Here is a 25,000-nt window from a genome sequence, read left to right as displayed (position 1 = left end):
CTCTCTCTCTCGCTCTGAAAGTAGATTTCGAAATATTGTTGTGAGCGGCTCATAGGTATGTATGTATGTAGGTAGATACTCTCTCTTTCTCTCCTTATGCTGCAAAATTGCGTGTCGTAGGTCTTCGTAGGTAAGTAGGTACACACACACACACACACACACACACACATATATATATATATATATATATATATATATATATATATATATATATATATATATATATATATATATATATGTATATATAAATCTCTGTATCGCTCTGCCTTCCCTCTGAGAAACAGGATCCAGCCAGGGAATTTCTCAAATTCTGTCCGTGGAACATCGGGAATATTGAAAGAAAAAAAAAAGAAAGAAGAAAAATGGACCCGGGATATTGAAAAGATTTTGTGGTACTGAATGCTCGTTCAGCAGATTCCAAACCCTGCATTCTCGGAACAACTGTTTCCATTTCTTTATAAGGAATATGAGATCTCTGTTTATATAGTCGAATTCTAAACAGTTAGTAGAAAATTGGTGTATCACAGAGGTATAAAACGTGGATAAACACACACACACACACACACACACACACACACACACACACACACACACACACACACTAAGAGAGAATGACGTATCATCATGAACATCTTTAAACGTGCGTAGCAGAACGCAGGAGTAAAATGCATGTCACACGTTACGAGGCCACTGTATGGCTGTATTTTCGGAAAGGTTGTTTTCATATAGCTTTCTGAGATGCTTCTCTAGCGGCCAACAGGCATCCGTGTGTGACGTCAAGCTAGCCAGCAATACCCGTCATGGCTTTAGCATGTTATAAGCGATTGTAAGTAATATTCTCCAATATTCTGTAACTGGTATAATTACTGTAGCTTAGGCTGTTTGTATGAATGTGTGCATGGGTGCATTTCTGTTGGCGTGTGTGTGTGTGTGTGTGTGTGTGTGTGTGTGTGTGTGTGTGTGTGTGTGTGCGTGCGTTATGTGTGGCCGCGTCCACACGCACTTATATGTGTCGACATGTACCTTTAGGCGTGTCATGTGCAATTATCTAGTTGTACAGTGTAGGGGAGAGGGTTCTACACTCGTGGGGCTCCATCATTGTGTGTGTGTGTGTGTGTGTGTGTGTGTGTGTGTGTGTGTGTGTTGCAAAGTGCATACTAGGGGAAAGCACACTCATCTATCCTTACAAAGTCACTGGATATCATCAGAAACCTCATGTACTGGAGTCGTTAAGCTGTTATCGTAGGGATGGCCATTGGCCAAGACACTCAGTAGCTGCATTACGAATATTCACACAAAAATCTTGGCGTGGAAAAATATCTGAACTACGACAGGTCCCGAATATTCGTATTCGGGTGTTTTTATCTACCCAACAGACTGCAAAGCATAGCCAGAAATCTTCTGTAAGATACTCAAGCATAATTTGTCAAACCTGCCAGGTTGTCCATCTTCTCCCTATTGTCTCCAGCGATATCCAAACAGCGCTTGGCTGTGTCAAACTTGTTCGTACAGAGATCAGCTGCTTCTACGAAGGAAAAATAATTTCAGCTGTTGCTTTGTCATGAACGTATCATATGAATCTGTATTGAGTAGAAGTGTCAGGAAAGACCAAGGAATGGTCAACAAGGAGAATGGCGTATAGTCAGCAAGGGGAATGGTGTATGATCAGCAAGGGGAATGGCGTATGGTCAGCATGGGTAACGGCGTATGGGCTGAGATCAGCTCGGGGGAAGTCAAATAAACCGCTGGTCACTTGGGAATAAACCCCATGGGGTGACCTTCCCTCTCGTGGCTTTAATCATTATTCACTTCCCTCTGCAGTGATGTATAGTGTGCATGCATATAATGAACAGAGGCAGGTAATACATAGCAATTTGTGAATATACGATGATGAGGGGATGGAAGTACCATTAAGAAGGTAAATATGAATTAGGGATGGTAAAGGGAAATTATTACTTCATGACTTATGGAGTTCAAAGATATAATTGATCGCAGGGCATGTTATATTAACATTACCTCATTGGCAGTACCACAAGATGACACTGATCGATAAAGGCATCTCTCAGAACAGTATTTTGGAAACTTGTCGAGGAATATCTTATTTGGTGTATGTCATCTAAAACAATTCGAGAGCATGTGTTTCCATCCAGTTTTCCTCCAAATGCAGTGTAGGGATAACATTTCTCTTTCATATATATATATATATATATATATATATATATATATATATATATATATATATATATAATATATATATATATATATATTTACTTATTTTTTTTTTGCTTTGTCGCTGTCTCCCGCGTTTGCGAGGTAGCGCAAGGAAACAGACGAAAGAAATGGCCCAACCCACCCCCATACACATGTATATACATACGTCCACACACGCAAATATACATACCTACACAGCTTTCCATGGTTTACCACAGACGCTTCACATGCCCTGATTCAATCCACTGACAGCACGTCAACCCGGTATACCACATCGATCCAATTCACTCTATTCCTTGCCCTCCTTTCACCCTCCTGCATGTTCAGGCCCCGATCACACAAAATCTTTTTCACTCCATCTTTCCACCTCCAATTTGGTCTCCCACTTCTCCTCGTTCCCTCCACCTCCGACACATATATCCTCTTGGTCAATCTTTCCTCACTCATTCTCTCCATGTGCCCAAACCATTTCAAAACATCCTCTTCTGCTCTCTCAACGACGCTCTTTTTATTTCCACACATCTCTCTTACCCTTACGTTACTTACTCGATCAAACCACCTCACACCACACATTGTCCTCAAACATCTCATTTCCAGCACATCCATCCTCCTGCGCACAACTCTATCCATAGCCCACGCCTCGCAACCATACAACATTGTTGGAACCACTATTCCTTCAAACATACCCATTTTTGCTTTCCGAGATAATGTTCTCGACTTCCACACATTCTTCAAGGCTCCCAGTATTTTCGCCCCCACCCCCACCCTATGATCCACTTCCGCTTCCATGGTTCCATCCGCTGCTAGATCCACTCCCAGATATCTAAAACACTTTACTTCCTCCAGTTTTTCTCCATTCAAACTTACCTCCCAATTGACTTGACCCTCAACCCTACTGTACCTAATTACCTTGCTCTTATTCACATTTACTCTTAACTTTCTTCTTTCACACACTTTACCAAACTCAGTCACCAGCTTCTGCAGTTTCTTACATGAATCAGCCACCAGCGCTGTATCATCAGCGAACAACAACTGACTCACTTCCCAATATATATATATATATATGTTTACCAAATGGTGTCCTAGCTTCGTCTCTTCGATGTATATCAATTGACTGTTAAATTTCTCTCTTGTGTCTCCCCTGATGATGTGATTCTTACACGAAAGTGCACTTGGGAACTTATTGTGTTTCATTTTCCCCGTGGACTCATTGGAATATCTTGATCACGCGCAAAATTGGGATCCTTTCCAATATATATATTTTTATTTATATTTATTTTGCTTTGTCGCTGTCTCCCGCGTCAGCGAGGTAGCGCAAGGAAACAGACGAAAGAATGGCCCAACCCGCCCACATACACATGTATATACATACACGTCCACACACGCAAATATACATACCTATACATCTCAATGTACACATACATATACACACACAGACATATACATATATACACATGTACATAATTCATACTGTCTGCCTTTATTCATTCCCATCGCCACCTCGCCACACATGGAATAACAACCCCCTCCCCCCTCATGTGTGCGAGGTAGCGCTAGGAAAAGACACCAAAGGCCCCATTCGTTCACACTCAATCTCTAGCTGTCATGTAATAATGGACCGAAACCACAGCTCCCTTTCCACATCCAGGCCCCACACAACTTTCCATGGTTTACCCCAGACGCTTCACATGCCCTGGTTCAATCCATTGACAGCACGTCGACCCCGGTATACCACATCGTTCCAATTCACTCTATTCCTTGCACGCCTTTCACCCTCCTGCATGTTCAGGCCCCGATCACTCAAAATCTTTTTCACTCCATCTTTCCACCTAAAATTTGGTCTCCCACTTCTCCTCGTTCCCTCCACCTCTGACACATATATCCTCTTGGTCAATCTTTCCTCACTCATTCTCTCCATGTGGCCAAACCATTTCAAAACACCCTCTTCTGCTCTCTCAACCACACTCTTTTTATTTCCACACATCTCTCTTACCCTTACATTACTTACTCGATCAAACCACCTCACACCACATATTGTCCTCAAACATCTCATTTCCAGCACATCCACCCTCCTGCGCACAACTCTATCCATAGCCCACGCCTCGCAACCATACAACATTGTTGGAACCACTATTCCTTCAAACATACCCATTTTTGCTTTCCGAGATAATGTTCTCGACTTCCAAACATTCTTCAAGGCTCCCAGAATTTTCGCCCCCTCCCCCACCCTATGATTCACTTCCGCTTCCATGGTTCCATCCGCTGCCAGATCCACTCCCAGATATCTAAAACACTTTACTTCCTCCAGATTTTCTCCATTCAAACTTACCTCCCACTTGACTTGACCCTCAACCCTACTGTACTTAATAACCTTGCTCTTATTCACATTTACTCTTAACTTTCTTCTTTCACACACTTTACCAAACTCAGTCACCAGCTTCTGCAGTTTCTTACATGAATCAGCCACCAGCGCTGTATCATCAACGAACAACAACTGACTCACTTCCCCACAACCCCAAAACCCTTGCATTCACCTCCCTAACAACCCCATCCATAAACAAATTAAACAACCACGGAGACATCACACACCCCTGCCGCAAACCTACATTCACTGAGAACCAATCACTTTCCTCTCTTCCTACACGTACACATGCCTTACATCCTCGATAAAAACTTTTCACTGCTTCTAACAACTTGCCTCCCACACCATATATTCCTAAAACCTTCCACAGAGCATCTCTATCAACTCTATCATATGCTACATACAAAACCATTTGTTTTTCTAAGTATTTCTCACATACATTCTTCAAAGCAAACACCTGATCCACACATCCTCTTCCACTTCTGAAACCACACTGCTCTTCCCCAATCTGATGCTCTGTACATGCCTTCACCCTCTCAGTCAATACCCTCCCATATAATTTACCAGGAATACTCAACAAACTTATACCTCTGTAATTTGAGTACTCACTCTTATCCCCTTTGCCTTTGTACAATGGCACTATGCAAGCATTCCGCCAATCCTCAGGCACCTCACCATGAATCATACATACATTAAATAACCTTACCAACCAGTCAACAATACAGTCACCCCCCCCCCCCTTTTTTTTTTTTAATAAAGTCCACTACCATCCAAACCTGCTGCCTTGCCGGCTTTCATCTTCCGTAAAGCTTTTACTACCTCTTCTCTATGCACCTTTCTCTTGACCTCCTGCCTCTTTCTTTTATACCTCTCCCACTCATTTGCATTTTTTCCCTGCAAAAATCGTCCAAATGCCTCTCTCTTCTCTTATATATATATATATATATATATATATATATATATACATATATATATATATATATATATATATATATATTATATCCCTGGGGATAGTGGAGAAAGAATACTTCCCACGTATTCCCTGCGTGTCGTAGAAGGCGACTAAAAGGGGAGGGAGCGGGGCTGCTGGAGATCCTCCCCTCTCGGTTTTTTTTCTTTTTTCATTTTCCAAAAGAGGAACAGAAAAGGGGGCCAAGTGATGATATTCCCTCATAAGGCTCAGTCCTCTGTTCTTAACGCTACCTCCCTGACGCGGGAAATGGCGATTATGAATATATATATATATATATATATATATATATATATATATATATATATATATATATATATATATATATATATATATATATATATATATTTTTTTTTTTTTTTTTTTTTTTTCATACTATCCGCCATTTCCCGCGACAGCGAGGTAGCGTTAAGAACAGAGGACTGGCCCTTTGAGGAAATATCCTCACCTGGCCCTCTTCTCTGTTCCTTCTTTTGGAAAATTAAAAAAGAAAAAAAAAAAAAAAGAAAAACGAGAGGGGAGGATTTCCAGCCCCCCGCTCCCTTCGCTTTTAGTCGCCTTCTACGACACGCAGGGAATACGTGGGAAGTATTCTTTCTCCCCTATCCCCAGGGATAATATATATATATATATATATATATATATATATATATATATATATATATATATTTTTTTTTTTTTTTTTATACTTTGTCGCTGTCTCCCGCGTTTGCGAGGTAGCGCAAGGAAACAGACGAAAGAAATGGCCCAACCCCCCCCCCCCATACACATGTATATACATACGTCCACACACGCAAATATACATACCTACACAGCTTTCCATGGTTTACCCCAGACGCTTCACATGCCTTGATTCAATCCACTGACAGCACGTCAACCCCGGTATACCACATCGCTCCAATTCACTCTATTCCTTGCCCTCCTTTCACCCTCCTGCATGTTCAGGCCCCGATCACACAAAATCTTTTTCACTCCATCTTTCCACCTCCAATTTGGTCTCCCTCTTCTCCTCGTTCCCTCCACCTCCGACACATATATCCTCTTGGTCAATCTTTCCTCACTCATTCTCTCCATGTGCCCAAACCACTTCAAAACACCCTCTTCTGCTCTCTCAACCACGCTCTTTTTATTTCCACACATCTCTCTTACCCTTACGTTACTCACTCGATCAAACCACCTCACACCACACATTGTCCTCAAACATCTCATTTCCATGTTGGGGATGAGAGAGCTTGGGAAGTGAGTCAGTTGTTGTTCGCTGATGATACAGCGCTGGTGGCTGATTCATGTGAGAAACTGCAGAAGCTGGTGACTGAGTTTGGTAAAGTGTGTGGAAGAAGAAAGTTAAGAGTAAATGTGAATAAGAGCAATGTTATTAGGTACAGTAGGGTTGAGGGTCAAGTCAATTGGGAGGTGAGTTTGAATGGAGAAAAACTGGAGGAAGTGAAGTGTTTTAGATATCTGGGAGTGGATCTGGCAGCGGATGGAACCATGGAAGCGGAAGTGGATCATAGGGTGGGGGAGGGGGCGAAAATTCTGGGGGCCTTGAAGAATGTGTGGAAGTCGAGAACATTATCTCGGAAAGCAAAAATGGGTATGTTTGAAGGAATAGTGGTTCCAACAATGTTGTATGGTTGCGAGGCGTGGGCTATGGATAGAGTTGTGCGCAGGAGGATGGATATATATATATATATATATATATATATATATATATATATATATATATATATATATATATATATGTATATATATATATATATATATATATATATATATATATATATATATATATATATATATATATACAGAGAGAGAGAGAGAGAGAGAGAGAGAGAGAGAGAGAGAGAGAGAGAGAGAGAGAGAGAGAGGGAGAGAGAGACTCGAATGTAATGAATCACTAGTAGTGAGTTACAAACACATCTGTCCCATGCTCATTTGGCGGCAATGCCCATAATGTTTTGTCAGCCTTGATGACAACGAACAGCGTGGTACCGATGGTTGGCAGTTTGGGCTGTAGGCCATCTGACTACCAGGGTCATTAAAGCTACCAACTTCAAACGTCATGAATCACCAATCACCAATGCTCCTCCTCCCCAAACTATCGTCTGTGTTTGCACTGGATCAGGAAACCACAGAACTGATTAGGAAGAAAATATACAAGTAGGTGGAAGGGAAAATATATATTTTTGTGATGATTTAATCTAGACAATATTTTTTTTCAAGCGTAGTTTTTCACAACTTGTATTCATGTCAGAGCGAAAGAGCATAATTAACTCGAGGCAACTTGATGAACGCAATCAAGGGAATATGCTTTTTCTTTTTTTTAAGTGCATGAGCGCGTGTATGGCTGCATATATATATATATATATATATATATATATATATATATATATATATATATATATATATATATATATATATATATATTATCCCTGGGGATAGGGGAGAAAGAATACTTCCCACGTATTCCCTGCGTGTCGTAGAAGGCGACTAAAAGGGGAGGGAGCGGGGGGCTGGAAATCCTCCCCTCTCGTTTTTTTTTTTTTTTTTTAATTTTCCAAAAGAAGGAACAGAGAATTCGGCCAGGTGAGGGTATTCCCTCAAAGACCCAGTCCTCTGTTCTTAACGCTACCTCGCTAATGCGGGAAATGGCGAATAGTTTGAAAGAAAGAAATATATATATATATATATATATATATATATATATATATATATATATATATATATATATATATATATATATATATACATATACGAATAAAGTGTATATGAACGCGCACCTTCATAGAACATACAAACCTCCAACAGCCAGGATCGAATATATATATATATATATATATATATATATATATATATATATATATATATATATATATATATATATATCCCTAGGGATAGGGGAGAAAGAATACTTCCCACGTATTCCCTGCGTGTCGTAGAAGGCGACTAAAAGGGAAGGGAGCGGGGGGCTGGAAATCCTCCCCTCTTTTTTTCTTTTCTTTTATTTCCCAAAGAAGGAACAGAGAAGGGGGCCAGATGAGGATATTCCCTCAAAGGCTCAGTCCCCTGTTCTTAACGCTACCTCGCTAACGCGGGAAATGGCGAATAGTATGAAAGAAAAAGAAATATATATATATATATATATATATATATATATATATATATATATATATATATATATATATATATATATTCTCCTGGGGATAGGGGAGAAAGAGTACTTCCCGCGTGTTCCCTGCGTGTCGTAGAGGGCGACTGGAGGGGGAGGGAGGGGGGGGGGGGCTGGAAATCTTCCCCTCTCGTTTTTTTTTTTAATTTTCCAAAACAAGGAACAGAGAAGGGGGCCAGGTGAGGATATTCCCTCCAAGGCCCAGTCCTCTGTTCTTAGCGCTACCTCGCAAACGCGGGAAATGACGAGTAGTTTGAAAAAAAAGAATATATATATATATATATATATATATATATATATATATATATATATATATATATATATATATATATATATATATATATATATATATATAACCATGAGGAAAATGAAACATGGTAAGTTCCCGGGTGCACTTTCGTGTAATGATCACAGCGTCAGGGGAGACACAAGAATGAGATGCAAGACGTAGAACAGTCAGTAAATATACGCGGCAGAAATGTAGCTAAGACGCCATTGGTAAACAAGTGTTACCGGATGGGGGTGTTCGGGTTGGTGGTGTTCGGTTCTGGCATCATTCCCGAACACTACCAACCCGAACACCACCATCCGGTAACACTTGCCTACCAATGGCATCTTAGCTACGTCTCTACCTTGTATATCTACTGACTGTTCTACGTCACGTATCTCATTTTTGTGTCCCCCCTGACGATGTGATCATTACACGAAAGTGCACTTGGGAACTTATCGTGTTTCGTTTTCTGGTGGTTTTATGAATGTGCTAGATCACGCGTACCACTGTGATCTGCAATAAATATATATATATATATATATATATATATATATATATATATATATATATATATATTTATATATATATATATGTGTGTGTGTGTGTGTGTGTGTGTGTGTGTGTGTGTTGACGAGGCAGAGTACAGCCGTTTTCAAAGAACCTCTCGCTTCAAAGGATTCCATCCTGTCCCTGATATTGAGTGTGCCACAGCCTTGGAGCAGCAAGAGTCCCCAGAGAAAGGAACCTAGATAACACCGAGACCCTATCAGAAAGACATAGTGTTATTATTATTATCATTATGTCATCCTAGGTCTCCTTTGTAGAAGAGGTTGTGGGTGCAGTAGCCTCAACCCCGCCATTCAGGGGCTCCTGCAACTCTGAGGCGTCGCTACACTTACAGAAGCAAGGGCGAGAAGAACTCTGAATAGAAGCGAGAGATTCTTTGATGAGACTCTCTGCTCTCTTCAGAAAACTGATGATACCACAGCCTTGCGTCGGGTGACTTCTCTCGCGGTGTGACCTCAAGCAGGCTGACCCCAATGCGATTGAACGGCGACTAAACCTGCTTCTCTTTTGTTGAAGGAGTATACAGTATTTGAAGTCAAAGGTCGAGGCTTTAGACTAGATTGATTTGGTGTTGATGTGATGGTTGCTTGTTGCGTTGGGAAGAGGATGGGTCTGAGTAACTATCTTTTGTCTATCGTTCGTAAGTAGATGACTGATATAACATCGATAGATACTCAAGCAGTTGGTTTTAGTATATCTAAGTTCGACAAAACAGGTGAAAGCAGTTGGTTAGAATATATCCGTTCTGACGGAATAGAATTGTGCCATTGTTTTTAGTCTATCTAGTTCAAAAAGCAAAACGTTCGACTTCTGAGGCCGTGAAACGCAAATGGTTCAAGATGCAAAAGAAGATCATTGAGTGTAATGTTCAAAAACATTTAAGACAGTGATTGTGCGCGACTAGTTTTGCATTCTGCCTTTAGCCATCTCTTCTAGAGTTATGTATCCTGCTCCTCTGGGCAAGCATCAAGTATCCTCTTACCTTTGTAGTGCTTAAAAGCTTGTCATCCTGATATAAGGCAAACAAAATTATGATTAGTACAGTTTTTCTGAACGACGGTTCGTAACATAAATTTAATTTTCTTGATTTTTTTTATTCTTATTTCTGTATATTTGATATATTTCAAGATATTGATCCTACTGGATAAAACTGATTCGTTCAATGATATGTTTCTTCTTGATCTTTTTTTTCCCCGATGTTCGAGGTTGGTAACCCTCATCTGTTCAAGGTTATCAGGTTTGGCCCAGCTTGCTTGTGTGCTGATGTGAATGTGCAGAGACACATATTGGTCTTTAAAACCCAAGAAAACTTTAATAATGTTCGCTGTGAATAGTTTTACCCTCGCCATTTTGAGGTTTTAATCTCTCATTCAGAAGAAACATCGGTCAAGAAATTGTGTTCCGCTTTCTGGCTCAGCTTTGTCAGGTGTCATTTATGTCTCGCTCTTATGTCGGGTCGATACACCTTCGTGTACTATTATTCTCCACCATTTGAATTAATCCAAGTTGCTATTTTCGTATAAGACGAACTTGCTCCTGTATTTTCTGGAAGTGTCACGATTCCTATCTATATTTCTGTCGTTCACCCTCATATCTCTATGGTTTTTTTTTTAAGTACTTTCCCTATAGGCATGATATAAAGTGAATCATTTATATACATAAATGTCCTGTAGCATATTCATTGAAAAGGAATTTTTCCTTATCCTTTGACCTTTTTTTCTTAACATTCTTTTAGAATGAGCCTTTTAGTATGTTATGGTTATATAAGCCATATATGCTGGCCATATACTCATCATATGGGACTGTTTGTAGAGTTAATTAAGAAGACAAAGCTGTTATCTAGGAGCAGAGGCGAGAGGAGCTGCACTGAAGAGATAATTAAAGCTGGGTTGGAGTGGGTTGGGTTACAGGCATCTCCTGTTGGGAGGGACCGGATTGTGGATGGCTGGCCTGAGTGGGGCCTTGGGAGGAGAGAGTTGATGGGTAAGGAAGAGGTGACTTGGGTAAAGATAAGGAGGAGTTGGGGGGGGGGGGGGGAAGACGAAAGCTGTGTCGAGATAAGTTCAGCTGGGATGTGGGGAAACTGGGCTAAGGGTACCAGGGCTGAAGAGTAGAGCTTGATGACGATCCCTGAGATTACAAGAACTGGTTAAGGGACCAGGTGATTGTATGGATTGATTCAACCCCTAAGCCTAGGAGGAGTTTGATTAGGTTCTCTGGGATGCGGAGGAGTTAGGTCTGCGTAGACCTGAGAGTTTATGAGATAGGTGGGAGAGCGCTGAGTTGTGAAGCGCTGGGCGAGGTGGAACTAACCAGGTGGAGATGAGCTGGATTCCTTACCACAGTGAACTATAGGTTAAGAAGATGATGAAGTCTCATAGTTAGGGAGAAATTAAAACCCTGATAATTTTGTTGCTAAGGACGGCTTATCTACAGCATTAAGAAAACAAGACTCTCTCTCTCTCTCTCTCTCTCTCTCTCTCTCTCTCTCTCTCTCTCTCTCTCTCGTTCTCTCTCGTTCTCTCTCTCTCTCTCTCTCTCTCTCTCTCTCTCTCTCTCTCTCTCTCTCTCTCTCTCTCTCTCTCTCTCTCGTTCTCTCTCTCTCTCTCTCTCGTTCTCTCTCTCTCTCTCTCTCTCTCTCTCTCTCTCTCTCTCTCTCTCTCTCTCTCTCTCTCTCTCGTCCGTGGTATTTCTTCTTCTGGAATACCTTCCTGTTCAGGACGGGGAGAAAACTTTACAAAAAGAAAAGAAAAAAATATTTTGATGAAGCATACTTTATGCTATGACCACATTTTTTGCTCGTAAAACACCCAATCTTCAAGTTGATTTTGATTTGTCACTTGGATTATCCCACTGCTGGATAGAAGGTTAGATCTGTATACTGGATGATCTAGTGTCTGCTGGACGGAAGGGTAGGTCCGTATGCTGAATGGTCTACTCTAGGGTCTGGTGGATAGGAGGTAGGTCTGTAGGCTGATTGGTCTAGGTGGATTGGAGGTTAGGTCTGTATATAATGAATAGTCTTAGGTCCGGTGGATGACTGGTTCGTTCCGAGTGGTGGATGGTCTGAGGTCTGGTGGATGGCAGTTTAGTTGTATGCGCTGGATAGACCGGGGTCTCGAGGATGGTAAGTTAGGTCTACGAGCTAAAGGCTGAGGGATAGGCGAAGTAGAGGGCGCACACACACACACACACTTCCCCTGGCAGCATTCTTCGTTTGCTGATCGCGTTTTCTTGATTCTAACACCAAGAATGGAAACGTTTTCTTTGAAAATAGTACGTTTATTACTGTCAAATGTAAGAAGAAAATGAAAATCAACAAACAAGCGATGGTTCTCACACCTAAAAAAAAAAAACGTTTGCCCAACACACACACACACACACACACACACACACACACACACACACACACACGGTACAAATGTCAAAGCCAGACGTGTATTGTGTAGCTACAACCTTTGCTTTTTATTCCCGTGGAATTAATTCATTTGCGAGATCACTGAGTAAAGTTAGGTTTTCAAAACACAGACTTCCCAAGTATCCGACTCTGAGGCTTTGTGTTTCTTTACCTCTTGAAACAATAAGGTCGAAATGATGTCAGGCTTTACTGACCTTGATGCACTCACGGGCCGGCCAGGGTCGAGCCGCATTAGGTTCGAATCCTCGTTGCTGCGGCAGTTGGTCCACAGTCAACCCAGCTGTTCATCCACCCTTAGGAGGTTGGTCGTTAAAATGGGTACCTGGCTCAGGCTAGGGTATCCCTGGGGATAGGGGAGAAAGAATACTTCCCACGTATTCCCTGCGTGTCGTAGAAGGCGACTAAAAGGGGAGGGAGCGGGGGTTGGAAATCCTCCCCTCTCGTTTTTTTTTTTTTTCTTGCAAAAGAAGAAACAGAGAAGGGGGCCAGGTGAGGATGTTCCCTCAAAGGCCCAGTCCTTTGTTCTTAACGCTACCTCGCTAACGCAGGAAATGGCGAATAGTAAGAAAAAAGATATATATATATATATATATATATATATATATATATATATATATATATATATATAGATAGATAGATAGATAGATAGATAGATAGATAGATAGATGAATAGATAGGTGAATAGATAGGTGAATAGATAGATAGCGTTAATGAGATGGCCTTGTTTAGGGCCTCAGCTTCCCGTGCTGTCTCAGCTAACATAAGACAAACAAAGACATCTTCGTGACAGTAGATGGAATAATGAACTGAACTAGTGGGCCAAACGTCTGAGAAAATGATTCATTTCTTTTTTCTTTCTATTTTTTTCTTCTTTTTCGGTACCATCGCCTCGAGACTGACAACTTGTAAACCTGATGGTCACATCCGCGTCAACGCCAACCTGATGACAACGTCACTGTGTTACGTGATGCCTAGCGTTGTCCCCCACCCCCGGGCCTCTTGTCACTGTGTACGTGATTCATACCGTTGTTCTCCTCCTCCTCCTCTTCACCTCCCCCTCCTCTCTCTCTCTCTCTCTCTCTCTCTCTCTCTCTCTCTCTCTCTCTCTCTCTCTCTCTCTCTCTCCCCAACCCCCGGGGCCTCCTGTTATACACCGTGGTTCTCGGCAGCGTCCTGACCCGCTGGTGTGCGTGATTCAACGTGTTATTTTTTTTTGAGGGGGGGGGGGGCTGGGTGCCCAGTGGACGTGACTTTCAGCGTTATGTCCCCCCCACCCACCTCACACACACACACACACACACACACACACACACACCTGAACAATCTTGACGGTGCTCTGTTTTTGCTTTCGTGTGAGTTGTTCTCCTTTTTTTTTTAGCCTATCACAAACGCCAACACACACACACACACACACACACACACACACACACACACACACACACACACACACGTACACCCCTAATGAAGGAGTCTTTTAAGAAAAATTACCCGGACCATTACGGCCCCCCCGAACGAATTATCAAACACACACACCACCAGCTGGCTCCACAAGTTCATCGGCGGAAACAGTCTTAGGAAGGAAAAAAAAAAGAAGGAAAAAAAGATGATATCATCTCAGAGAGAGAGAGAGAGAGAGAGAGAGAGAGAGAGAGAGAGAGAGAGACCTGTATCTCTATTTTATTTTTTTTCTTTCGCTGTGGCCGGCTATCAGAGGCTGGCGCTCTGGCGTCTCTAAATGTCAGTGGTGCGGGAAAGGTCAGCCCGTGTACCCACGGGTTGTGCAGCTGTGCGGAAGCTGTTATCATCTCAGGACTCAGCAGCATCGCCCTGGGAACACCGCCACACGCCCGCGGGACATCTACCACGATAATGACATCATCTTCCTTGGTACCTGGAGTTTTGCTGTAAGGCTGCGCTACGTTCAAGTAGTAGAGATGTAATGGACTCCTTTGGAGTAATAAGTTCTATGACGAGACACAAGATCGTACTCCCAGTGATACAGCCACGGCAAGGTGAGTTTTCCCTCACGGTGTATCCTCGTACACGTGGAGTCCGGTAGAGCACACACACACACACACACACACACACACACACACACACACACACACCTACACACACATTTCCCGCGTTAGCGAGGTAGCGTTAAGAACACCGGACTGGGCCTTTGAGGGAATATCCTCACTTGGCCCCCTTCTCTGTTCCTTCTTTTGGAAAATCAAAAACGAGAGGGGAGGATTTCCAGACCCCCTTTTCAGTCGCCTTTTACGACACGCAGGGAATACGTGTGAAGTATTCTTTCTCTCTTATCCCCAGGGAGATAGGGGATATATATTTATATATATATATATATATATATATATATATATATATATATATATATATATATATATATTATCCCTGGGGATAGGGGATTAAGAATACTTCCCACGTATTTCCTGCGTGTCGTAGAAGGCGACTAAAAGGGGAGGGAGCGGGGGGCTGGAAATCCTCCCCTCTCGTTTTTTTTTTCTTTTAATTTTCCAAAAGAAGGAACAGAGGGGGCCAGGTAAGGATATTCCAAAAAAGGCCCAGTCCTCTGTTCTTAACGCTACCTCGCTAACGCGGGAAATGGCGAATAGTTTAAAAGAAAAGAAATATATATATATATATATATATATATATATATATATATATATATATATATATATATATATATATATATATATTCCAGACAAGTCTGAGGGTTGCAGTGATCTACATCCTGAGATGACAAAGTACGATAAGTCTTAAGTTTAAGGTCAGTAACAGAAGGAGTGAGAAAAAACACAGTAATAATTCAGTGTCTTTAAGAAAGGTTACGTTACGAATTCTAACCCCGTATTATTCATCATCTCGGGAGACCCGTCCAAGATTGAAGCAAAGGCATGCCGAAAGAGAAGATATTTCGAGCAGTTCTCACAAATAGAAGGTTGGTTTGTGAAGGATGAAAAGAAGCACTAGAGAGAAAGAAGATATGTTTTCCATCATGGTCATCTTACAGACAATACAGCTATAGTATCATTTTTGCTGAAACTCACTCTTATACCATCATAACTCAGATGAAATCTAGGTTCTCCAGTCTTTTGTTTCAGTGTGCCATCTTTTTTTTGTAATCTCTCACGTATTTCTGCCTCAGATTTACGTAGTCATGAATCATGTAGATAGTTAAATCAAAAACGCCAACTTGAATGTTCTACGTTTAATTAAATGTTCGAGAATGTAACACTGAAATGTATAATGTAATGAAATTTCTCTTACAATCTCGTAAATTACTTGAATTTAACACTGACACGCGATTAACTTAGTAGCCAAAAGAGTTTTTTTGATAATGTTACAGTTATCCTTTGTTATTTATAAGTCTGCGTTGCATTACAGATAACCTTTGAAACTTACTGGGAAAGAAAGATGGAACTTTGATCTTATACTGCTAGACTTGTCATTCCATCACATGATTACATTTTATAGTCATGGAAATAGAAAACATACATTTGAATATTCCTTATATTCTATATTTTTACCTTTTCCACACACACACACACACACACACACACACACACACACACACACACACACACACACACACAAACCGAACCTGAGTTACAGGGAAAGGTTAGAAGTCTTAAATTTGCTAACCATGGGAAGAAAGAAGATTGAGGGCTTATTAGACCAGATTGAGGACGCAGACAATGAACAGCTCTGCGAAAGACTTAGGGATAAAACAACGAGATGCCATGTCATGGAATTAAGACTCCTGTTGGAAAAGATGTAAAGAAATGTTTTTTTTTTTTTTTCGTACAAAGTGTGGGATAAATGGAGTGAAGGCATGGTAAATGGGGACATAGAAGGATTTACCATAGCAGGTAATGTTCAAGAGATAGGTGACCCATGCTTAATGAAATATCCCCTCTACTCACATATCAGATGGGTGGTTCCAAACAGGTTGTTACATATTTACACATATACACGTACAGTGTGTATATATATATATATATATATATATATATATATATATATATATATATATATATATATATATATATATATATATATATGCGTGTGTGAACGTGTATGTATATACATGTGTATGTGGGTGGGTTGGGCCATTCTTTCGTCTGTTTCCTTGCGCTACCTCGCTATCGCTGGAGACAGCGACAAGGTATAATGAATAAATAAGTAAATATATATATAGGGGAGAAAGAATACTTCCCACGTATTCCCTGCGTGTCGTAGAAGGCGACTAAAAGGGAAGGGAGCCGGGGGCTGGAAATCCTCCCCTCTCGTCTTTTTTTTTTTTAATTTTCCAAAGGAAGGAACCGAGAAGGGGGCCGGGTGAGGATGTTTCCTCAGAGGCCCAGTCCTCTGTTCTTAACGCTACCTCGCTGACGCGGGAAATGGCGAATAGTATGAAAGAAAGATATATATATATATATATATATATATATATATATATATATATATATATATATATATATATATATATATATATATGCTTACGTCCCTTTATGTCTGTGTGTATGATTACCATATGTGCATTACGGAAAGTTTTACACTGGTGTTGACTCTTTACCTTGTTTATATATACCATGTCTTTACTCCTGTGTGCGTATACACACACAGACACAGCCCAGTCTAAGCCAGATACCATTTATCGACCAGTGTCGACTGCCGCGCCCAGAATTCGAACCCACTCGTCCCCAAACATGGGCGGGCCCGTGCTGACTCATGGTCAGTAACACTAATCACCAGCGTGTGTATTTGTGTTTGTGCGTATATGTACTTGTAGAGCTGATGACACTGAGATATTGAAGGATAAGTTTTGTTCTACTGAGCCGAAGAAAACTGCTTAAAATCAATGATGGGTTTGAATATGTTACATTGACAAAGAAATATATAATTATCGATATAGAGTTTGGCCTCCTTCATCCCAACTCTACTAATAGAAAAGTAATTTCAAAATGAATGTGAAAATAGAATTAACTTATTTTTATGTTCTGGTACCCTAATGTAATTCCTTTCATGAAAATATGCTAATAAGAACCATAAAAAATGACTGCATGTGCTTTCTGGTAACATTTTTTCGTAATAAATTTCACAAAGTTCTACTCATTTATTACCAAGTAAATCTTGTTACTGTGTGCGTGTGTGTGTGTGTGTGTGTGTGTGTGTGTGTGTGTGTGTGTGTGTGTGAATACAGAAAGTTAATTTTTCTATATTTTTAGCATTATTCGAATTAACCTTCACCTTGTGATTGCAGTGGGAAAGCCTTATACTTTGTCGTTGCTGGTATGTAAGCTTCATCATCTTAATATATTGATATTCTTGACTTGCAGGGTGTGGTGGTGGTGGCCTCCAGCGCTGTCTTCACTCTCTGAGGTTAGTAACATTTGCTATTTGTTACAAGACTAACCACAGCAGCAAGTTGGAGGGGTAATGGTTGTCGACACTGTAACGTGATTCTCAATACGGTAGCAGGGTGAGGTTTGGCAGGGTGTAGCGTGATCCTCAATACGGTAGCAGGGTGAGGTTGGGCAGGGTGTAGCGTGATCCTCAATGCAGTAGCAGGGTGAGGTTGGGCAGGGTGTAGTGTGATCCTCAATACGGTAGCAGGGTGAGGTTGGGCAGGGTGTAGCGTGATCCTCAATACGGTAGCAGGGTGAGGTTGGGCAGGGTGTAGTGTGATTCTCAATACGGTAGCAGGGTGAGGTTTGGCAGGGTGTAGCGTGATCCTCAATACAGTAGCAGGGTGAGGTTGGGCAGGGTGTAGCGTGACCCTCAATACGGTAGCAGGGTGAGGTTGGGCAGGGTGTAGCGTGACCCTCAATACGATAGCAGGGTGAGGTTGGGCAGGGTGTAGCGTGATCCTCAATACGGTAGCAGGGTGAGGTTGGGCAGGGTGTAGAGTGATCCTCAAAACGGCATTAGGGTGAGGGTGAGTAGGTTGTCGACAGTGTAGTGTGCTCCCTAACATGGCATTAGGGTGAGGGTGGGCTGGCTGTCGAGAGTGGAGTATAAGCGGCGGGCGCAGGGCCAAGCCAGTCGCCCTCATAATAATTTCCTGTCGTTATTCGGCTTTTTCTACCAGTTCGCCCATGACCTCCGGAGGTACTGCTGCACGCTAAACTCCAGCTAATCGCCGCCTCCTCGTTACTCGTTACGGCTATACCGGGTAACTGCAAGTTACGTGTCGTCGGTCGTTAACTCGACTTGGTTACTCACTACGTCTGTTACTCGCTTGGTTACTTAGGGTAACTCCTTACGCGCTGCCTCCTAATCAGTCGCTGATTTTGCGATGATTCGTTGCTGATGTCCTGGTTACTCGCTTACCTCTCGGTTAAACGCTACTAATATCGTGGATAACTCGCAGACTTTGGATTACTCGCTACGACTTTGTTACTCACTACTTCACCGTCACTCGCTACCTCCTTGATACTCGCTACTGATATTCTGGTTTAACTCGCTACTTCCTTGATACTCGCTACTGATATCCTGGTTTAACTCGCTCCCTCTTGGTTACTCCTTACCTCCTGTGATTTCTCACTACCTCCTAGACACTCGGCACATCTAACTACCACATATCACTGGTTCATCGATGTCTTCGGTTGATCGATGCCTCTGGATAATTGCTACTTTTCCGGCTGATTCCTGCACTAGCTTGGCATCTGTCCGGGTGCTGATCAGCACGCCTCCCATGGAGAAGAAGAACGCTCTCTCCAGCTTCGACCTTGTCCAGATAATCTCGTCCAACCTGGGTAACGAATCACGCGCCTTCAGTCAGTTCTCTCAGCAAGATGGGTCAGCGGTATGAAAGACAGAGCCGTGATATCTCTCCGCCTTCGTGTGTCATGCTTATGATGTCCACAGATCTCGAGGTTGCAGATGGGTAGCGTTTGGTGTCTGATTCCAAGTCTGCAGTGGATAATCCCATATCGAGAAAGGAATAAGAAGTATCCGATCTACTATCACTGTGTAAACCGAATGCGTCTTGTAAATGACGGGTGGCTGAAACGACTGTGATTTACCCACAAACAGGAACGTACCAGGAACAGCTAGGAAAAGAGGTTTTCCGCTTATGATGATGTGATTATATGTAATTCACTTACAATGGTGACTCATGCGCTTATAAGAGCAGCTTTACAGAAAACGTGAGTGACATGCGTTTTCTGTATTTGTTTTTGTGTTTGTCTTAATAGTAGGTGTCCACAATTGCCAGGTTAGGTGATTTATGTTTGTTTTTGCTGTTTTCTTAGCCTCGAGAGTTGTAACCTTCCCCAACCACACACACACACACACACACACACTAAAAACATTTTTTTTAAAAAGAAAATGATCGCGTAGATAGTAAACAGACAGTCTTTCAAAAGATGTAGGGATTGGATAACCAGAGGACTTAACGTGAATATGTGAACGTAATTTGCTGAAGTAGATGTGAAAAAGTATTCACCATGAATCACACGGGCCAGCCTGGGGCGGACCTGCATGTATTCGGCCCACACCCAACCCAGGTATTCATCTTCTCCTCCGGGCTAATCGATGAATGGGTACCAGCCTTAGGCTGGTGTGTGTGTGTGTGTGTGTGTGTGTGTGTGTGTGTGCATAGAAATATGGAAGTAAAGACGTGGTATATATATATACAAGGTCAAGAGAAGGACAGCACAAGTGTAAAATTGTCTTCCCGAATTCGACACATATTAATCACACACACACACGCGCAACAATAAACTCGCTACGAATACTCAGATCAAGTAATAACCAAAATCCGTCATTTCCAGAATTATTCCGTGAAAAGTTGCTCTTGAGTGTATACAACGATCGGAGTTATTCTCCTGGCAGGATCTGAATCACAAGACACATCATCCGTGATTTCATTAATTCTCTACGTGGTGGCGGCGGACGCGTGTCCCACTGGGTTGCTCTCATCAGTTTCACATTTCTTTAATTTTCCCCGAGTCTCGTGTCAGGCTCGGCGAGGGCAGACGGAGGACCAATTACTACCCGGTAAGTCTCAGACTCTCACCATCCATAATTACACAGGGCACCCGGGGTTGGGGGGGAAGTCGTCGACGTGAGCACGCGAGAGATTCTTACACCAAGATCACCCCGTTTCCCCAGATTAAAAAAAACTGTCTGGCTGATCACATGCATTTTGTTATAGACGAAATTTTCGATTTGTGGCAGCAGGCAGCCAAGGTTATTGTTTAGTGTTGGAGGTAAGTGGCTCTGGGTATTGTATATGTTCTCTTCGTGATCTTGATTTCCCGCCTCTGGACGAGTCAAGGGTGAAAAAAAAAAGAAGATATGGAGGATTTAAGAAAATAAGGTCAACAGAGTTCCAGCTTGATGTAATGTGTCTGGGTTATGTAATCATGGTAGGTAATACGTCTAACTTCACCGAGATATTGGCAGCTTACACCACTCATGCCTCCTCGCTATTCATGTGTCGTATAGTGACTTTAGGTGGACTTGAAACATCGCATGCATGGAACATGTTGGTGGTGTCCTTTAAACACACCTTTTGGACAGTTAAATAAGCTTTACGAGGTTGTTACTCTTCCCCCTCCCTCCCTCCTCCTCCTCCTCCTCCTCCTCCTCCTCCTCCTCCTCCTCCTCCTCCTCCTCCTCCTCCTCCCACTGCACCCTCTTTGTTTTTACGAAGTCACAGTCACTCCCTGGCTACTGAGCTTTGAGTAAAGCCACAATCAAGTCGCTTTTTCACCTCCAAGATAAACATACGTATCATACAACATTACAACAAACACAGGATTCAACAGAGGTATATATTCATGCAAACACCTACCAACATACCACAGATATTTGGATACGTCTGCACACTCACGCAGTCAGCCACACTCACACATGCACAAAAAAGTAGTTATAAATAAACATGAACGTCTGCTCTTTCTGTAATTAGCCATACACATGCTCACACTGATAAGGACCCCTTATCCTCATTTTGGCATAAGTTATGGCTCGTAATCTGAGAGCGGAGAGGGCGCCATAACCGGCTCACATGAGCTGGTAGGTGGAGGGGAAGAAACAGCGCTGGGGGTAAACTCCTCCCTTGCGGTGCGCCACACAATTACCACTGGGTGCCGACCCCGCACCCCGTCGCCTCTCCGATTTCAGTCATTTGTTTAAAACACTTGGTATTCGGGAATATCGTATATCGTCCTAAATGAATTCGCAGTTTTCAGTCGGTAAATACGGTAAGATGGGAAAAAAAAAAGATATATGAATTTTTTTCTTGGGTTTATAGTTGGCACATGTGTTGTAAGAGGGAGTTTGCGTGTGTCAGCGCCCGACGTCAAGTGTAGCCATTCACGGTGACCCCTCTTTGACCCTGTTCCATCTGCTTATTGCCTCTGTTTTCTGGCACAAGTCCCTCTATAATCGTCACAGTATGCGTGAAACTTACGTTCGCCGTAAAAACATCGCCGGCAATCTTGGGCGCAGCTCAAACGGTAATATCGTAATCTGTCTCTTTTTCCCGGCCGGAGAGGCGGGCGAACGAACGCTGGCCCCGGAGGAGCAGTTTGCAGACTGACCTTTGACTCCGGTTTCCTGTTGGAGCTCTGGGCTATTGGTGCTCTGGGGTCATGTAGGTACTGCCTGGGGGAAGAGGTAGACCTGAGTGAGGGTGGCGGAGGGAGCGGACCTGGGTGCGGGTGCCGGAGGGAGCAGACCTGGGTGTGGGTGCGGGAGGGAGAGGAAATAGGGGGCAAGGTAATGGCGGAGGGGCATACCAGGGAAAAGGGTGCTAAGGGAAGAACAGGGTGGAGTAAGTGTGCTGGATGAGGATCAGGCTGGGTGTGGGTGTTGAGAGGGAGCTACAGTACTTGAGGGTGCTATACGGAGGGACAGATTAGGGGAGGACATGGTAGTGGCGTATGTGACGGTATTGAAGGAAGGAGCAAAATGGAATGGGAAGGACAGAGGAGGAAGGAGCCAGATCGCGGTGAAGGTGCTGGACGAGGTGAAGAGTATAGGAGAGAGAGAGAGAGAGAGAGAGAGAGAGAGAGAGAGAGAGAGAGAGAGAGAGAGAGAAGCGACATTGACACGAAAATGCTGGAGGGCGTAATAGACAAGATGGGTGTGCTGGAGAGAGAAGTAGCAGTCATGTGAGGGTGTCAGGGGACAGAGTAGAGTGGAGTGAGAGCTGTATATGTACACAGAAACACACACACACATCATACGTATATATATATATATATATATATATATATATATATATATATATATATATATATATATATATATATATATATATAATATGATATAATATAATTAGCTAATAACAACGAAGTATATAACTTGGAGGGGAGGAGAGAGAATCTCATGAATATAATGATATACTAATAAGACGATCGTGGAGGTGCACCCGGTCATGTCCTGCAGGAATAATCCAGATGTAGTGAATGGCATTGCCGGAGGGGGACCAGAGGTACAGAGGAAGGTTGTTGGGGTTATCACATGAAGCTCTGCCAGGCAACGAGGATGTAGGAGCGCACAGGGCGCGGGAGGGTTGTAAAGGAAGGGTGTTATACATGGCTGTAAGGCCAAGAAGCTATGAATGTAGCGGATGCGTCAAGGAGGAGGCAGGAGGAGGAGGGTGTAGACTGTAGACAATGGTTAGCAGCAGCACCACCACCACACAGGTCTTGAATGTAAGACTCCCGGGGACGGATTATGGAACCCTTCATTAAGCCCGGTAATTAGTTTCCGCGGTAATTCTCGCTACAAAAAAAGAAGAAAGCAGTTCAGGAATCTCAAGGTATACGAATCGAGGGAACTGAAGTAGGGTGTCTTTCCCACGAGTTATCCGAATTTGCCTCAGATATGAGAAGTTAAGGTTCATGGAGGTAGGAAGCTAAGCTGGAGAATATTATCTTAACGAAACAAAGAAAAACTTGTAGAAAACGTCTCATGAGAGGATGGCATTTAGTGATATGATGTTGAGTGTTTTCATTCATCTTAATCTTAAACAAATAAGGTAAATGTAACATTTTACCATATACTATAAGGAATGAAATGCAGTTGTTTGTTTGTGTGTGTGTGTGTGTGTGTGTGTGTGTGTGTGTGTGTGTGTGTGTGTGTGTGTGTGTGTATGTGTGTGTGTGTGTGTGTGTGCGAGTAGGAGTGAGCCGAGATTAAACTCCAAGCTTTGACGTTATCATGTTGCGAAAAAACTATATACTACACCATTAAAAAGGCTAGAGGTGGGCGGCGGAGGAATGTTTTACCATGGCTTCATCAGCTGGTAGGAGGGTGGGGGGGTTTACCAGTGATCTTTAAATAGAAATCCTACTTTAAAGAACGAGAACCTTTATACGTGAGGGAAGAGGATTTCAAAAAGTGTTTGATTGGTTGAACATTGCTGTCTGTTTGCTCTCTGGTGGATAGGATCTTCCTGGCTGGTCAACGGTCTAAATGAAAGAGACTTCATATCATGAGACAATATCGTGTCCTTGGTTCCTTCTTCTCATTCATATATAAAAATCCTTTTCTAAATGATCTTTACACATGAAACTCAATTCTTTTTCTGTGATTAGAGGTATGGAGTTATAGATAATAGTCTATATATATTAGACATATAGGAATTGCATGTAAGACGACTATGATTAGTGATGATCCACAAAATCATAGGCATAAGGTTGCATAGGATGTGCAACGAGAAAATTCCCTCACAACGAATGGAAGATCCCTGAGAATTCTTCCCGTAGCCCAGCGTTACTTAAACCATTAATTCACGTGCGAATGAAGGGTTTCCTCCCTTAATTTTGTGAATGTAAAGGTGATAATACGTCAGAACCCCACGTCAGTCACGCAAAACTGCTATGTGGTAGACACTTCGGCCTTAAAACTGTTTTGTTTGTGTTCTCGCCTTTAAATCTCACGTCTCATGTCATAATCAACATCTCAAGTTATTTTTCATCATTCATTTTTTTCGTTCAATCTGCGTGTGTTTGAGCTTCTTACTATACCTCAAATTTTGGGCTTAGAGTCAGTTTGATTTTAAG

At 42.3% G+C, this 25,000-nt stretch overlaps 1 long non-coding RNA gene across 1 annotated transcript in view; it reads left to right on the top strand.

Annotated features, from left to right (window-relative positions):
* LOC139752596 (uncharacterized) overlaps nucleotides 1-25,000 on the top strand; it is a 901,151-nt gene that overhangs the window by 271,541 nt on the left and 604,610 nt on the right. Inside the window, exon 2 of the long non-coding RNA XR_011713540.1 lies at nucleotides 18,317-18,359. This is a non-coding gene — a long non-coding RNA (uncharacterized lncRNA). The remainder of the gene's footprint in view (nucleotides 1-18,316; nucleotides 18,360-25,000) is intronic.

This window comes from Panulirus ornatus, chromosome 13 (genome assembly GCF_036320965.1).
Source record: "Panulirus ornatus isolate Po-2019 chromosome 13, ASM3632096v1, whole genome shotgun sequence".
In the NCBI taxonomy this organism is placed as follows: Eukaryota; Metazoa; Arthropoda; class Malacostraca; order Decapoda; family Palinuridae; genus Panulirus; species Panulirus ornatus.
This window is presented reverse-complemented; position numbering and strand designations above follow the sequence as displayed.